Consider the following 19,081-nt stretch of genomic DNA (forward strand, 5'->3'; position numbering starts at 1 on the left):
CTTTTGTATTGTTTTGTTTGTTTGTTTGGTCTATATGTCCTTTATCTCTGCTCTGATCTTTATTATTTCCTTCCTTCTAGGCTATTATTGCCTCACTCTGGGCTTTTCTTGTTGCTCTCTTTCTAACTCATTGAGTTGTAGGGTTACATAATTTATTACCTTATTTTCTTGCTTTTTGAGATAGGCCTGTAGAGCTATGAACTTCCCTCTCAAGACTGCTTTCACTGTGTCCCATAGATTTTTGGGTACATCTACACAATGGAATACTATGCTGCTATAAAAAAGAAGGAACTTTTACTGTTTGCAACAGCATGGATGGAACTGAAGAGCATTATGCTAAGTGAAATAAGCCAGTCAGAGAAAGATAAATACCACATGATCTCACTCATATGTGGGATATAATGATCAACATAATTTGATGAACAAGAATAAATTAAGAGACAAATGGTAGGGAAGGGGGGAAGATTGAGAGCAACCAAAGGATTTGTAATGCATGTATATTAACATAACCAATGGACACAGACACTGGGCAGGTGGGGGTTGTCCAGGGTGGAAATGGCTGCGGGGGTGGGGGTGGTGGTCAATTGGGGAAAAGGGAGACATATGTAAAATTTTAAACAATGAAAAAAGAAAATAAATAAAGACAGGGAGAAAAGTCTCGGTAGTAGCTTGCTTAGATGACTTCATTTCCAGGCAATAAAACAATGTGAGCTTCTAAAAAAAATTAATGAATTGTTGATATATGCTACAACATATTTGAATCTCAGAATAGTTATTCTTAGTAAAAGTAGACAGACCCAAATGATTCCATTTATATAAAACTCTAGAAAATACAAGATAATCTTTAGTGATAGAAAGCATGGTTGTCTGTAGGAGAAAGAGGAGGGAGGGGTATTACAATGGAGCAAGAGGAAAACTTTAGGGGATTATGGATATGGTTACTGTCCTAATTGTTGTGACGCTTTCATGGAAATGTTATATATGTATACATACATTCATGTACTTTATGTGCAGTTTATTATATATCAATTATAACTCAATAAATATGTTCAAAAGATAAAGAAAAAACAACAAAAGAGTAGTTAAATTGCTAATATTATAGCTATAATTATACAATCTCTGCAGTCTAATTCAAACACTTATCAATACAACTTAAGCCCGAGTGAATAGGCAGTGTTTTTATGGTCTCATATCACTACTACTCTTTCCCTTTGGGATAATATAACAAGTAAAGATTATGACCCAGTCATGTTTTCCAGGTCTGCATATAATCTCAAATAGTTCCACTATCTGTACTCTCCTGCTCAATTCCATACATCTGTAACCTTTTTTTTTTGGTCTGAAAATATTTATTGAGCATCTAGTATGTGCTAGACACTGCACTAGGCAGGGGTGGGATGGGTGTATCAGATAGAAGAGTGAGTAAGACATGGTTCTAGCCCTAATAAGCTCTTGTGGTAAAGAGGACAAAACAACATCCAACATCTAAATATGAAATCAGCAATATTGGTTTTCCATGCTCTAGTGCCCTTCTGCTCTCTTCCTTATTCTCCTTAATAAAGAAAAGATTAATCAAATATGGGGTTGCCATCCTCCAATGTCAACAAGCCTCTGGCATGGATGAAGTAAGTGCCTGCCTACTTACTCCCTGAGGTTGCAGGGAGCCAAGGCACCTGAAAAATTGGAGCCTTTCTTGACTGTGGCTATTGTCTAAGCTCACAGCCTTTATCAGAACTCTGGCTCTCAACCTGCCTGAAAGCATGAAGATCCTGTGGATAGAGAGTCCATCGAAAGGTCCACTTGGATTTTCACCTCTTCACCTACCTTGCTTCTCCTAGTCCCATACATAGAGAACAAAGCCACCCCTTTCCTTGGCCATGCCTCCCTTGTTTCCCTGTGACTATCCTCTAACCTTCACCCCACACTCCCACTCCATCCACTGTCAATCTGGTTGGACCAAACCCAGATTTTGTGCTTCTAGGAGTCCCTTGGATACCCAGGGCCAGTTCTTCAGAATAAGGAACAAGGAGAAGCTGACTGTTCCTAGAGTAGTCAGGAGTGGAGACTCGGGGTTTTGAGAGAATACACAGGGGTTGGAAATGCCAGGTACCTCAGCCCAAAGTCTAGGGACAAAAAGAAAAACTAAACATTTCATCTAGTTATATGTCAAAGTTTGAAGAATTAGTCATTTATATTGACTTCCTCATGAATGCCTCCCAAAGACCATAAAACACAGTTATTTCTGTGTAGATGATTCAATATGTATCAGAATAAGCTGTAAGTGCATTTGATCACCACGCCAAATTCTGTTCTTAAAAGCTCCAAAGTGATTGCTTCTGTACAATCATGTTAGGATACATATTTTTTAGGGCACAAGAAAGTGATATCACATAGTGGTAATATTGAAGCAAGAAGAAAATCCTTGTAATTTTGAAGGTTAATAAGCTGAAAAGGTATAATAAATGCAGAAAATATTTTCCTGGACTTTTGAATTAAACAACTTTTGATATCATACAACTTTAGTTTGGGAATGCAAAAGAGTATATCTGTTTAATGCATTTTTTAAAAATATGTTTTTGTTGCATTTTAGAGAGGAAGGGAGAGGGAAAGAGAGGAAGAGAGAAACATCAATGAGAGAGAAACACCTATTGGCTGCCTCCTGCATGCTCCCTACTGGGTTCCAAGCCTGCAATATAGGCATGTGCCCTCCTGACTGGGAATCAAACTGACGACCTCTCCATGCATGTGACAATGCTCAAACAACGAAGCCACACTGGCCAGGGCTATTTATTGAAATTTTGACACTTGAAGGACTTTTACCGTCCTATGATCAGAGTCTCGACCTCTTCCCAATATAGGTACAACTTTCTAAATGGTTAAATCACCTGTTACTTCCACCCTGAGGAGAATCTTTGTGATCATGATGTCAAGGCACACACAGTGATCTGTTTGTTATCCCTAGGAAGAAGGGTGGGTACCAAAACAAAAGTATATGTAGGCAAAAGAATATTCCTTTGCTCCAAAGTTATTTCTGTCTTTTGAGAACCGTAGAAGACATAGACCACTTTCCAAATCTTCTTGGTTCTTTTGGAGATAGGGACATCTTAAGATCACCTGATGTTGGGAGAGTTATCTCTTGACTGACAAGGAGAGGGAAAAGTTACTATTATGTTATGAGTGGGTTTCCCATAAAGCTTGGCATTCCAGAAAATCCAAGCAGTTATGAGGCTACTGTATCATGGGGTTCTAATACAGAACCAACTCCTGATGGAGCCTGCTGTGTACATCCTAAGTGCCAGGGTAAAGTGGTCTTTGAGAGAAAGCTAGGCCACATCTAACATTTCAAGTCATTTTTGCTACTTTCTAAAACCTGGACATTCCCTGTCTCCATTACATTTTGTAAGTTTACTTAGGATAATTGATTCTGGAACTTTAAAAAATTTACTGAAAAGGAGGGAAATAACACTTTTTTTTACTGTGCTATGCCAAGTTGTAACATTTTCTATTCAAGACCAATGAATCCTATCCCTGGAGTCTTCATGTTTTTTATATTTAAAGTTGTTCAGAGAATGAGCACCACATTTCCATTTAAGAGGCTGTTCTATTATTTACCAAAGTTTAGTGCAGTATATAAGGATGGAATAAACATTGGCTGAGGGTTAATCACCCAGGGCCTCATTTTCCTCTAAATCAAGTGGGTTAAACCACACCTCTAAGCCCACACTCTCTAAACTTCCTCCTATTTCTGACATTTGATGATTTTAAAATGTGTTTATATATTCATTCAGTCATCAAACACTTATTGAGTATGCACCATGTGTTAAACACTGCACTGACAGGGGTGAATTGGAGGTTCCAATACACGAATGAATAAGATATTCTCTCAGCTTTTAAGAAGCTCTAATGAGTTTTCTTCTTGTGTCACCTTAAAGGCCTTATGCCTTTTATTTAAGAAATGAGGAGCCATTGGTGCTTTGTTTGGGGGTGGGGTGGGGAATTAGTCATGTTCACATTTAGAAAGCCCAATCATCCCAGTAGAACCCATTGAAGGGCTGTTGCAGTGGTTCTTGGCTGTAACAGTGATGAGGAGGACTTGAGCTAAGGAAGATGGAGAAGGGACCCACCTATTCAACAGCTAGTGAGCAATGTAAAATCAGTAAAACTTGAGGGCCCCTTATGTGTGTAAGATTATTACCACTATTGAGTATGCAAAATAGTATGAGGGTCTGCCTTTGCCTTCATAGCTTCAGGAGAGAGTTCAATGCACCCTTGAAAAGTCAAGCAAAACAAAGATTTTACTGTGTAGTAACAAGGCTGGGAGAAATATTCGTAAGACAGAAAGGTCTATGAACCTAGTTGTGATAATAAATTCCACTCCATCTAAAGTAATGCAAACTACTGTAGGAGTTCATGGAAGGAAAGAAATCTGCACCAAATGGAGTGGTCAGGTAAGACTTCTGAAAAGAAGGGGTTGGCAGATCTGCAGTAGGGGAAGAAATATGCAAAGGTAACATGGCATTGTTTGGGAGTGACAAATGATTTGTTTGTGGAATAGTATATGGTTGGGTCAGAGAGGAGTATGAGATAGATAGTTAAACTATAATTACAGATCATGTTGGATTAGATAGATTGGAGTCAAATCTGGAAAGGTGCCAGAAGTTAAGACTATTCTGAATATAATGAGGAGCTGTTGAAAATTTTTTGAGCTAGAACAGAAAATATGATATAGATTTAGGAAATGAATTTGATGTCAATGTGGTAGATGGATTGAAGTAAGGAGAAAATTGGGGAAGTCAATTAGAAGGCTGTTGTAGCATATTGTATATGATCATTCTGCCCTGTTGCTTTCCCTTCTTACATATTGGCACCCACATAGGTACACACACTCTCATACCAACTAATTTTGTATTCTCTGGGTCACTGGTGAAACAGGATCCTTATCTGTCTGGGTCCTGAGTTCAGTTTCAGAAGCCTCAGGTTAAAGAGACATTTCTTGATCTTGACACACAGAAAACTTTTCTTTCGGTGTTGGTTCAAGGCACCTAGATCCTCCCCCAGTGCCACTAAGTTGAAATTCACATTGTGATCAGCACAGAGATCAGAGTCAATGATACAGTTGCCTGGCATGAAATTCTTATGTCACCCCATTGTTTTTCTTGAGATATCCAAGATTTTCCCCTAACATTTACATAAAATATAATATCTGCAACTTCAGGTCTGCTATGTTCAGCAGATATAACAGGCCCTAAAACCACAGTGACTTCTGGAGAAGAGGTAGTCATTACAGATATTCACACAGCTAGTCCAATTAGCTCAGGGTTGGGAAAATTATCTTCCCAGGGCAGCCTCCCATTGATTTCCTAGAATGTCAGAGCTAGAGTTCCTTAAAAAAATCATTCTCCTGTGGATGAGGTGACTGAGATGCAGAGAAAATAAGTATATTTTCCTGGATTACCCTGATACGTAGTGACAGAACTGAGACTAGATGCAGTTTCTTAAACTCCTGGTCAGCTTTCTTTTCATTATATTTAGCTCTTAAGGCAATATTTTTCTGATCCCTGTTGCTGCACCCTAGATAATATTTTGTTCTTATGTTGTCAATTTTCAGGAAATTGAAAATTTAAAGATAAGGAAGATTAAAAATGATTAATCAGCTACTTACAATTCCAAGAGAAAGTAATAAGAGGTAACACCTTGAAGATTACAGACTGCCCTAGGGCATAGCAGCAATGGCAATAAAATATTTGTTGTTTTTATGGAATACATATTGATGTTCCTAACACTTGTCTTTTATTTGTTTGTTTTTAATGGTTGTTCAACAATTCAGATCTCTCTTTTAATTAAACTTTTAATTTTAAGTTTATAGGTTATCATGCAGCTATAAAAATTAATACAGAGAGATCCAAAGTACAATTTATCTGGTATTCTCTTATGGTAACATGTTGAAAAATTATAGTATAATATTACAGGATATTGACATTGATACAGACAACATATAGTATATTTCTACTACAACAAGGATTCCTTATGTTGCTCTTTTATTGTCATACTTACTTCCCTCCTGTGCTTCTGCCCCCCTCCCCCAGCTTCCATAACTCTTGGTAACCACTAATCTATTGTTCATTTATATAATTTAGTCATTTCAAGAATATGTAAATTGCATCTTATACTGTACTAGAGGCCCAGTGCATGACATTCTTGCACTAGGGGGTGTGGGGGTCCCTCACCCTGACCTGCACCCTCTCCAATCTGGGAGCCCTCAGGGGAGCCCTCTCCAGTCCGGGAGTTTCTGTCTGTCTTTGCAATCATATGAGCGAATTGTCTGAGACCCCCAACTCAGTTTGGTTTGTTGCTCACAGAATAATAGAGGCTATTTTTTTTCTTTGCTTCATTGGTGGAAATTTCCTGGAAGTTTTAGGATATCTTCCCTTTAATTTTTCCTAGACACTCTGATTTTCCTTATGCCTCTCACCTTTGCTTTCCCTCCATCCCCCACCGCAACAGTAACTTGCTCCAGGCTCACTATGCTCTAGTGTCTAGGGCAGGGGTGGGCAAACTTTTTGACTCAAGAGCCACAGTGGGTTCTTAAACTGGACCGGAGGGCCAGAACAAAAGCATGGATGGAGTGTTTGTGTGAACTAATATAAATTCAAAGTAAACATCATTACATAAAAGGGTATGGTCTTTTTTTTTTTTTTAGTTTTATTCATTTCAGACGGGCCAGATCTGGCCCGCCGGCCATAGTTTGCCCACGGCTGGTCTAGGAGATCCGTCTGCCACCAGAACTACTATTCCCATAATTCCTGGTGCTTCCCACGAACTTGGTTTTCCTTTCCTGCTCTGTTTCTGTCCCATGGCCTCCCACTCTGCCAAGTCCTCCAAGCCTCCAGTTCTCCTGCTCTGTTCTCCGCCCAGTGCCTGTGTATGCAAATTAACCCACCAACTTTGTCAGGTTAATTTGCATACTCACGCCTGATTGGCTGGTGAGCATAGCAGAGGGACAGTCAATTTACATGTTTCTCTTTTATTTTATAGGATAACGTTTTGGAATTGGATTTCTTTCCACTCAGCATAGTTCCCTGGAGGTTCATCTAGGTTGTTGCATATATCAATAATTTCTTGCCCTACCCAATTTTGCTCAGTGGTTATAGTATTGGCCCACAGACTGAAAGCATGTGAGTTTGGTTCCAGTCAGGGCATGTGCAGGAGGCAACTAATTGATGTGTTTCTCTCACATCAATGCTTCTGTCTCTCTCTCTCTCTCTCTCTCTCTCTCTCTCTCTCTTCCTTTTATTAAGTTGATTGGGGTGACATTGGTAAATAAGATCATATAGGTTTCCAGTGTACATTTTTATGATACATAATCTGTATACTGCATCATGTGTCCACCACCCAAAGTCAAATCATCTTCCATCACCATATATTTGGTCCCCTTTTACCATTTACTACACCCACCCCTTTCCCTCTGGTAACCACCATACTGTTGCCTGTGTATGAGTTTCAGTTTTATATCTCACATATGAGTGAAATCATACGGTTCTTAACTATTTTCTATTTTGGTCATTATTATAGGTTCAAAGTGATATCTTTTTGTGGTTTTACTTTGTATGTTTCTAGTGGCTAATGATGTTGAACATCTTTTCATGTATTCCATCTGCATAACCTCTTCAGTTAAATGTTCAACTTTTTATGAATTTTCTAATTGAATTGTTTCCTTCTTTTTGCTTGTTTAATGTTGAGTTTAGATAATTCATTATATATTACTAGAGGCCCGATGCACAAAATTGATGCAAGAGTAGGCCTTCCTTCCCCCCAGCTCCCGGCACCAGCTTTCCTCTGGCACCCGGGACCCAGGCTTCCCTTGCAGCCCCAGCTTCATCTGGAAGGACGTCTGGTCTAATTAAGCATATTACACTTTTATTATTATAGATAACTAGAGAATTTTGGCTTTTAAAAAAGTTTTATTGAATTTAGTGGAGTGACATTGGTTAATTAAATTATATAGGTTTCAGGTGTACAGTTTTATAATACATGGGTAAAAAAAGGTGAAGGGATTAAGAAAAACAACAACACCACACACCCTCATAGACACAAACAACAGTATGATGATTATCAGAGGGAAAGGGGGGTGAAGGGAAGTACAAGCAGGTAAAGGGTGTATAAATGGTGACAGAAGGAGACTTTACTTTGGGTGGTGAACACACAATACAATATATACATGAGATATTGTTTGATATTTGATTTGCAAATATATTCTCCCAGTCAGTGGCTTATCCTTTCTTCCTCTTTACAGGGTCTTTCTCATAGAAAAATGTTTTTAATTTGATGTGGTCTAATTTATTAATTTTTCTTTTCTCAATTGTGCTTTTAGTGTCAAGTCACAAACTCTTTGTCAAGTTCTATTTCCTAAAGTATATTCCTAAAAGTTTTAAGTTTTATAGTATACATTTAAGTCCATGAACCATTTTGAGTTAATTTTTATATAAGATGCAAGACAGGCCAAGGTTCTATTTTATGTTTTGTCTCTATGGCTGCCCACTTGCTCCTGTCCTATTTGTTGAAAAGGATCATTCCTCCATGGAATTGCTTTTGTATCTTTGTCAATAATCATTTGGGCATATATGTGGGTCAATTCCTGGGTTCTCAATTCTGTTCCATCATTCTATGTGCCTATCACTCTTTCAATATCACAATTTTGAGTACTGTAGCTATACACTAAGTCTTGAAATTTAGTAAAGAGATTCTCCAATTTTATTCCTATCTTTCAAAATTGTTTTAAGCTATTGTAATTCTATTGCTTTTTCAAATAAAACATAGAATAATCTTGTCTTTATCTACAAATAATCTTGCTGGGATTTTAAGTGGGATTATGTTAAACCTGTATATTAATTTGGGGAGAAGTGACATCTATATATACTAGTATATATACATATTGATTTTAGAGAGGAAGGGAGAGGGAGAAAGAGGTAGAAACATCAATGATGAGAGAGAATCATTGATCGGTTGCCTTCCACACACCCCACACTGGGGATTGAGCCTGCAACCCAAGCATATACCCTGACCAGGAATCAAACCATGACTTCCTGGTTCAACCACTGAGCCATTCTGGCCAGGCAAGAATTGACATTTTTACTATGTTGAATCTTTCAACCCATAAACACAATATGACTATCCATCTATTTAGATATTTTGGGTTTCTTTCAACACCTTTTTGAAGTTTTCAGTATACAAGTTCTGTACATATTTTGGTAGATTTACACCTAAATATTCATTTTGATCAATTATAGGTTGTACTAGAGGCCTGATGCACAAAATCTGTGCAAGGGTAGGCCCTGGCCGCCTCGGCCCTCACAAACACTGCCCTGGCTGCTGCCTCGGCTTTATCCAGAAAGTGTTCTGGATGGTCATTCCCCTGTTCGGCTGTTTGGCCATTCAGTCAATTTGCATATTATGCATTTATTATTATAGATTGTATTTTTCATTTTGGTGACTTCATGTTCATTGCTAGTATATTGCTAATAATTGATTTTAGTATGTTTGTCTTATATCCAGTGATCTTGCTGAACTTGTTCACTAGTTCTAGGAGATTTTATTGTATGTTACTTGGGAATTTCTATGTAGACAATCATGTTATTTTCAAAAAGGAAAAGTTTTATTTCTTCCAATCCATATTATATATCCTTTATATATAAAGGATATATCCATTATATCCTTCCAATCCATCTTTTATATCCTTTTGTTGCTTTACTTCACTGATAAGAACTTACTGCATTATGTTTAGTAAGGGTAGTGAGAACTGACATCCTTGCCTTGATTTTAGTGGGAAAGCAATCATTCTTTCACCATTCAAAATAATGTTAGCTCTAGGGGTTATTTTTAGATGCTCTTTATGTTGAGGAAATTCCTTTCTGTTCCTTTTTCCTGAGAGATATTAATCATGAATGTATGCTGAATTTAGTCAAATTCTTTTTCTGCATATATTAATATTACCATTGATTTTTCTTCTTTAGCCTGTTAAATATTCAATTTTTCTTCTTTAGCCTGTTAATTCAATTTTTGAGTGTGAACTTATAATATGATTGATCACTCCACTAAGTCGAGTAACCATCTGTTATTATGCAAAGTTATCACACGATTATTGACTATATTCCCCTTCATCTTTTTCATCCATGATTTCTTATGAAAAAATTGTGTCATTCAAATTGTTTCCCTTCTATAAGTAAGATGTCATTTCTTTCTCCTTGCTTTCAAGATGATTTTTTTGTCTTTAAGTTTTCAGAAATTTTACTATGATGTGTCTTAGTGTGGATTTCTTTGGCTTTTTTTCTTGTTTAGGGTTCATTCAGCTTCTTGAGTGTATAGTTTTATATCTTTGGCCAAATTTTGCAAGTTTTCAAACACTATTCCTTAGAGTAATTTTCTCATCTTGCCCTCTTTATTCTCTCCTCTGAGACTCTAATGATATGAGTGTTAGAAATCTGAGACGCTTTAATTTTTTCCAGATCATTTCTCTCTGTTGTTCAGACTGGGCAGTTTCTATTGTTCTTTCTTTAGGTTCACTATTTTTTCCCCTTTTTTCCCTCCATTCTACTGTTGAGATCATCCATGGTGTTTTATTTCCCCTCCTTTTGGTTATTGCATTTTTTAAGGTTTTATACTTTGCATTTAGTTCTTTCTTATATCTTCCATTTCTTGCTGAGGCTTTCTATTTCTTATCTGGGACTCTATTCATTTGTTTCAAGCATGTAAGCCATTGCATGTTGAAGTATTTTTATGGAGCTACTTCAAAAAAATCTGTCAGACATTTCTAATATTTCTGTAAACTTAATGTTAGCCCCAATTAACTATCTTTTTTCCAACAGCTTTATTGGGGTATAATTGATATACAAAAGACTGTACATATTTACTATTGACAATTTGATGTTCTTGGGCATATTAAACTCTTGTGATACCATTCAGTTTGAGATCACATTCTTGGTGTGATGAATGATTTTTTTTACTTGAAACCTGAATATATTGGTACTTTTATATGGGAATCCAGAACTTATTTAAATCTTCTGCTTTTTCTGACACTGCTTTGGCAGAGCAGGGGAATACGCCTTGTTACTGCAAGGTGGAAGTAGAAGTCCAATTTCTCTACTTAACCTCCTTTTACACTTTAAGTTGAGTGGTATCTTCATTATCATTGGGTTAGGGTGGCATTTCTGGCTCCTTACTACTGATAACTACTTGGCTGGGAGAGGTAAGAGTGCCTCATTACTGCTTTCCACATGGCATCTAATGACACCATGGGGTGGAGTGGCCTTATGACTGCTGGTCAATGGTGAAAGTTCTTACTTTCTACTAGGCCTCCTCTGACTTCACCAAAATAGGAAGAGAGAAAAGTGCCTCATTACTGCTGGTTGTGGGCAGAAGTCCAGGTTCCTCATGTAGTTTGCACTGACACTGTATAGAATGAGGGTTTCATCTCATGACCAGCTGGCAGCGATGGAAGTCCTAGTTCCTTATGTGGCCTCTTCTGACTCCAGGCTGGCTAAGGTGTTGTGCTGCCTGGTTACAGACCCCACAGAGTGGTAGCCTCCCTACTTATCTTTAGTGGCATGGATGGGAGTGGTGCCACTATTTATTTTCTGTAGTGGAAGGTAATAGGAGAAAGTAAATCTACTCTTCCCACAATCAGAAGTAATCAAAACCTCTTTTAACAAAACTTAATTTACATGTGCGTACTCACATACCTTTTTAATTTTTGGTGTTTTTCCTGAGCTTCTGGACATCAATTGAGTGTCCTGAAGTCCAATAGCTCTATACTAAAACACTATCTTGCCTCTGATCAGCACCACCAGAAATTCTAAAGAAAATCCTATTTACTTATTCCAAGAAGACACATTACATTGGCATAAGGCAGTGCAGTTATGCATTGCTTAATAACAGAAATACTTCTGAGGGACACTTCAGGTGATTTTGTCATTGTGTAAACATGAATGAGTACACTTAAAAAAATTAGATGGTATAACTTATTATAGACTTACATCATGTGGTATAGTCTATTGCTCCTGGGCTACAAACCTGTACAGCATGTTGCTGTACTAGATATTATAGGCAATTTTACCACAATGGTAAGTATTCATTTATCTAAACTTATCTAAACACAGGAAAGGTACAGTAAAAGTATGGTATTAAAGAAAAAAATGGCATTTACCATGAATGAACTTTGCAAGTCTGGGAGTTACTTTGGGTGAGTCAATGAGTGAGTGGTGAGTGAATGTGAAGGCCTAGAACATGACTGTACATCACTATAGACTTTATAAATACTCTAAACTTAGGCTATTTTATAAAAATATTTTATAAAATGATTTTTACTTCTTCAATAATAAACTAAACTTGGCTTTCTGTAATGTTTTTAGTTTATAAAATTTTTTATTTTTAACTTTTCTACTCTCTTTAAATAACACTTAGCTTACTCCACAAACACCTTGTACAACTGTACAAAAATATCTACTTTCTTTATGTCTTTAGTCTATAATTTTTTTCTATTTTTAATTTTTTATTTTAAAAAATGTCAACATTTTTGTTAAAAAATAAGACACAAACACACACATTAGCCAGAGCCTATACAGATTAGGATAATCAATATCACTCTCTTCTACCTTCACATATTGTCCTACTGGAAGGTCTTCTAGGGCAATAATACACATGGAGCTGTCATCTCTGAAGATACCAATGCCTTCTGGAATGCCTCCTGAAGGACTTGTTTGAGGCTCTTCTTGAGGAGGTGTCACTCATTTCAGAAATGTGTTTATGGTTGTTTGCTTGTGTGTGTGTGTGTGTGTTTTTTTTGTTTTTTTTTTTTTTTTTTTTTTTTTTTTTATCATGGACCTGCTTGTAAGCAGATCAGGTACCATGAACATCCCTCTCTATTAACTTTAAAACAGGGGTCCTCAAACTATGGCCCGGGGGCCACATGCAAATACAAATATTGTATTTGTTCCCATTTTGTTTTTTTTACTTCAAAATAAGATATGTGCAGTGTGCATAGGAATTTGTTCATAGTTTTTTTTTTTAAACTATAGTCCGGCCCTCCAATGGTCTGAGGGACAGTTAACTGGCCCCCTGTTTAAAAAGTTTGAGGACCCCTGCAAAACATTTGGTGTTGGAGTCCAGGTTTGCAAATTTTTTAACAAGCTTGTTGAGGTCTGCAAAAGCTTCTGCTAACCCCTTTACTGTGAATTCTTTTGGAGGTTCTTCTTCATTTTCTTCTCCTGCAGTGTCTTTTCCTCTTGCCTCTTCTTCAGCTATGTGTTCCTGTTCCAGTTCCAACAAGTATTTATTAGCCAATGCCCCAGCCTTGTAAAATTTTGCAACTTCCTCATCCTTGGTAAATCCTTTAAAGTCTTGTAGGTTGGGCTATGGTGTCATTAAGCAATAAGAATTTTTCAGTTCCATTACAATCTTAAGACTACTAATGTATATGCAGTCTATCATTGACTGAAATGTTTATGCAGTGAAAGATTGTATTATGGATTGTTTAGAAACACAAACTCTAAAGTCAGTCACCTTGGGTCTCAGTCCCAATTCTGTCTCTGTGTAATCTTGGGCAAGTCATTAAGCTCTCTATTCCTCAGTTTCCTCATGTCTAATTTATATAATGGAATACTATGCAGCTGTAAAAAAGGAAGGACTCTTACCACTTGCAACAGCATGGATGGACCTGGAGAGCATTATGCTAAGTGAAATAAGCCTGTCAGAGCAAGATAAATATGACATGCTCTCACTCATATGTGGAATCTAATGAACAAAATAAACAGATGAGGAAAAATAGATCCAGAGACATAGAAGCGTTGAACAGACTGTTGAACATCAGAGGGAAGGTAGGGAAGGGTGGGAAGAGATCAACCAATGAACTTGTATGCATATATGCATAACCCACACACACACAATAGGGTGGTGAAGGCCTGGGGTGGAGAGCAGAGGAAGACTGCAAGAGGTCAATGGGGGGAAAAAGACAATTGTAATATTTTTAACAATAAAGATAAAAAATATTTGTCTCATAGGATGGGAAAAAGAACTAAATGAGCTAATATCTATAAAAATTTATAATAATATCTCGTTTACTATTGGCCAAAATGATATATAATTTAAAGTAGCATTATTTACAATAGCCAACATATGGAAACAAACTAGGTGTCCATCAACAGACAAATGGATAAAGAATACATGAATTATATATGCAATGGAATATTATGGAGCCATAAAAAAGAAAGAAATTTTGCCATTTGACACAATAAGGATGACCTAGAAGGTATTATACTAAGTGAAATAAGTCAAAGAAAGACAAATACTATATGATTTCACTTATATGTTGAATCTTTTTAAAAATATGTTTTTGTTGATTTTAGAGAGAGAGGAAGGGAGAAGGATAGAGAGATGGAAACATCAGTGAGAGAGAAACATCAATTGGTTACCTCCTGCATACTCCCTACTGCAGTTCGAACCTACAACCCAGGCATGTGCCCTGACTGGGAATCGAACCAGTGACCTCTTGGTTCACACTGGTTCGAGGTCAATGCTCAACCTCTGAGCCACACAGGCTGGGCTATGTTGAATCTTAACAAAAGAAAATAAACGAATAAACAAAACAAAAACAGACTCATAGAAACATAGACCAAAGGGATGGTTACCAAAGGTGAAGGGAGCTTGGGGGAGTGGGAATGGGTAAAAAAGGTTAAGGGAAATATAGAAAATCATATTGTGATAAGTTTACACATTGACATTTTATTACTAGAATTAGTGGAGTGATCACATTATAAGGTATAAAAAATATCAGATCATTGTATTGTACACCAGAAACTAATATAATATTATAATATTGCCTACTATGTATACTTAAATTAAAAATAATATAAAAATAACATGGAGCTGCAGCTGCCATGCCAGAGGAAGTATCTTCCACATCTTATGCCTTAAACCTTTGGAATAAACAGAGTGAAATGGATTTTGGACTGGATCTAAAGTAACATTGTGCCCCAAAGAACTATTTTCAAAGATAAAAATAACAACAGTTATTATGATTAGTAGAGTGATGATGACCACACTGAAAATTAAAAGAATTATTTAGAATTAATGTAACTATATTGGGTTATCTGCACCAACAGAACTGCTTTCCTTGTATTGATGGTATTAATCTCCTTTTTCTCATACTCATTGTCTTTGTCTTCTAATCAGAACATTATTTGGGTTTCTTCATGAATGAATGTTTCCCAAATAGCTATTACTTTTAAAAAATATTAAAATATCAAATAAATGCTCATTGCCTCTCAAAAAATAAAATAAAATAAAGAGAAAAAACTTTTTAAAAAGAACAAAGTATTGTGCTTGCATTCTATGCTATTAAGAAGGATGTCTTCTTTTTGCCTTCCCTCCAAGCTCTGAACCCCGCCCACCCCTCCAGTCTCATCTCACAACATTGTCTTCTAGTTCTCTCCAATCCAAGTACCCTGAATTTTGTTTACTTGTGTGTTTTTAAAATTTTTTATTTACTAAATTGATTCAGTTTTTTAAACATATCACATGCTCTATCAGCTCTGGGCCTCCACATTATATCCTACTCTTCAGGTCTCCTTGTGTTGTGCTCTTAGTACCATCCACTTCCTCTACCATTTGTATCCCTGACCTCAATGGGGGGGGGGGGGAAGTTTTATAAATTTTTAAATAAATTTTGGAGATTAATCCTTATCAGATGTATCATAAGTAAATGTGTTCTCCCATTAAGTGAGTCAACTTTTCATTTTGTTGATGGTTTCCTTTGCTTTGCAAAAACTTTTTAGTCTGATGTAATGCACTTGTTCATTTTTTCTTTTGTTTCCCTTGCCTGAGGAGATATGTCAGAAAAAATATTGCTACAAGAGATGTCTGAGATTTGACTATGTTTCCTTCTAGGATTTTATGATTTTGAGTCTAACATCTAAGTCTTTAATCATTTTGAGTTTGTGTATGGTGTAAGAAGATGGCCCAATTTCATTTTTTTTACACATATCTGTCCAATTTTACCAACACCGTTTATTTCATGGACTATCTTTACCTCATTGTAAGTTTTTTGTCTTCTTTATCAAATTGAGTATAAAGGTGTGGGCTTATTTCTGAGCTCTCTGTTCCATTAAACTGATCTATATGTCTGTTTTTGTGCCAGTACCATTCTGTTTTGATTATGGTCTTGTAGGTAGTGTAATTTGATATCAGGTAGAGTGATTCTTCCAACTTTGTTATTCTTTCTCAAGATAGCTATGGCTATTCAGGGTCTTTTGTGGCTCCATGTAAATGTTTTGATTATTTGATCTAGTTCTATGTAAAGTGCCATTTGTATTTTGATAGGAATTGCACTGAATCTATAGATTGCTTTGGGTAGTATGAACATTTTAATTATGTTAATTCTGCCTATTCATGAACACCATATATGCTTCCACTTATTTGTATAGTCTTCAGTTTCTTTCTTCAGTATCTTATAATTTTCTGAGTGGAGGTCTTTGACCTCCTTGGTTAATTTAACTCTAGGTATTTTCCCCTTTTTATTTATTTTTTATTTTATTTTATTGTTTAAAGTATTATAAATAGTAGTATATATGTCTCCTTTTTTCCCCCCATTGACCTTCCCCTGGTCACCCCTACCCCCTGGCACATGCCCTTACCACCCCCCATCCCCAGTGTCTTGCGTCCACTGATTATGCTTATATGCATGCATACAAGTCCTTCAGTTGATCTCTTAGACTGTAGTTTGATAGTCTGTTTGATGATTCTCTGCCTCTGTATCTATTTTTGTTCATCGGTTTATAAAGTTCTTTATTATCCAAAAGTGAGTGAGATCATGAGGTATTTTTCTTTCACTGAAAGGCTTATTTCACTTAGCATAATGCTCTCCAGTTACATCCATGCTGTTGCAAAAGGTAAGAATTCCTTCTTTTTTACAGCAGCATAGTAATCCATTGTGTAGATGTACCACAGTTTTCTAATCCATTCATCTGCTGATGGGCATTTAGGCTGTTTCCAAATCTTAGATATTGTAAATTGTGCTGCCATGAACATAGTAGTGCATATATCCTTTCTGATAGGTGTTTCTGTTTTCTTGGGATATATTCCTAGAAGTGGAATTACTGGGTCAAATGGTAGTTTCATTTTTAGGAGATAGACGATATAGAAGAAGACATGAACAAATGGAAGAATATACCATGTTCATAGATTGGTAGAATCAAAATCATTAAAATGTCTATACTACAGAAAGCAATCTATAAATTCAATGCAATCCCCATTAAAATACCAACGGCATACTTCAAAGACCTAGAACAAATTCTCCAAAAATTCATCTGGAATAAAAAAAAAAAAGACCCCGAATAGCTGCAGCAATGTTGAGAAAGAAGAACAATGTTGGAGGGATCACAATACCAGGTATCAAAATATATTACAAAGCCACTGTTCTCAAAACTACCTGATACTGGCACAAGAACAAACATATAGACCAGTGGAACAGAACAGAGAACCCAGAAATTGACACAACCCAGTATGCTCAATTACTATTTGACAAAGGAGGCAAGAACATACAATGGAGTCAAGACAGTCTCTTCAATAAATGGTGTTGTGAAAACTGGACAGATATTTGCAAAAAAAATGAAACTAGACCACTAACTTACACCATACAAAAAATAAACTCAAAATGGATAAAGGACTTAAATGTAAGATGGGAAACCATAAAAATCTTAGAAGAAGCCATAGGCAGCAAAATAGTAGATATTTGTTGTAGCAATATCTTCACCAATACAGCTCCTAAGGCAATAGAAACTAAAGAGAAAATAAACAAATGGGACTACAACAAAATAAAAAGCTTCTGTACAGCAACAGAAAGTTAGGTGGGCAGACGCTATGACTGGTAGGTTAGCTTGCTGCTGGGGTCTGACTGATCGGGTCTGAGCGAGATGGTCTAGACATGCTCTGGAGCCTTCCCACAGTCCCTCCCCGATAGTGCACCAGTGGGGTCCCTTGGCCTGGCCTGAGCCCTCTCACAATCTGGGACCCCTCAGGAGATGCCAGAGAGCCAAGCCAGTTTTGGCCTGATCCCGTAGGCCAGGCCAAGGGACCCCACTGGTGCACGAATTCATGCACCGGACCTCTAGTTTTTAATAAGAGTGGTGAAAATGGATATCTCTGTCTTATTCTTGATCTTGAGGGAAGTGCTTATAGTTTTTATCCATTGAGTATGATGTTAGCTGTGGGCTTGTCATAAATGGCCCTTATTATGTTCAGTTATGTTCCCTCTATTCCCATTTTGCTGAGAGTTTTATCATAAATGGGTACTGGATTTTACCAAATGCTTTTTAGGCATTTAGTGAAATGATCATGTAATTTTTATCCTTCATTTTCTTTATGTGGTGTACCACATTTATTGATTTGCAGATATTGTACCAACTTTGCTTCTTCTAAATAAATACCATTTGATCATGTTGTATGATCTGTTTAATGTATTGCTGAATCCAGTTTGCTAATATTTTGTTGAGGATTTCAGCATCTATGTTCATTAGGGATATTGGCCTCAAATTTTCTTTCTTTGTAGTGCTTTTATTTTGTTTTAGAATTAAGATAATAGTTGCCTTATAAAATGAGCTTGGGATTCTTCTTCCATCATGTTGAATTTTTTTGGCGTAGTTTAAGAATAGGTGTTAGTTCTTATTCAGATATTTGGTAAAATTCACCTGTGAAACCATTCCTTCAAGGACTTTTGTATGCTGAGAATTTTTTTATTACTACTTCAATTTTAGTAGTTGTAACCTATCTATTCAGATTTTCTGATTCTTTCTGATCAGTTGTAGAAGATTGTATGTTTCTAGGAATTTATTCATTTTGTCCAGATTGTCCAATTTGTTGGCATAGAGTTGCTTGTAACATTTTCTTACAATCCTTTGTATTACTTTGGTGTTAGTTGTTATTTAAGATCTTTCTTGTTTCTTGAGGTAGGCTTTCAATGGTATAAATTTCCATCTCAGGACTTCTTTTTCTGGGTTCCATAGATTTTGGGTTGTTGTGTTGTCATTTTCATATG

This window comes from Myotis myotis, unplaced genomic scaffold (assembly GCF_014108235.1).
Source record: "Myotis myotis isolate mMyoMyo1 unplaced genomic scaffold, mMyoMyo1.p scaffold_m19_p_4, whole genome shotgun sequence".
NCBI classification, from domain to species: Eukaryota; Metazoa; Chordata; class Mammalia; order Chiroptera; family Vespertilionidae; genus Myotis; species Myotis myotis.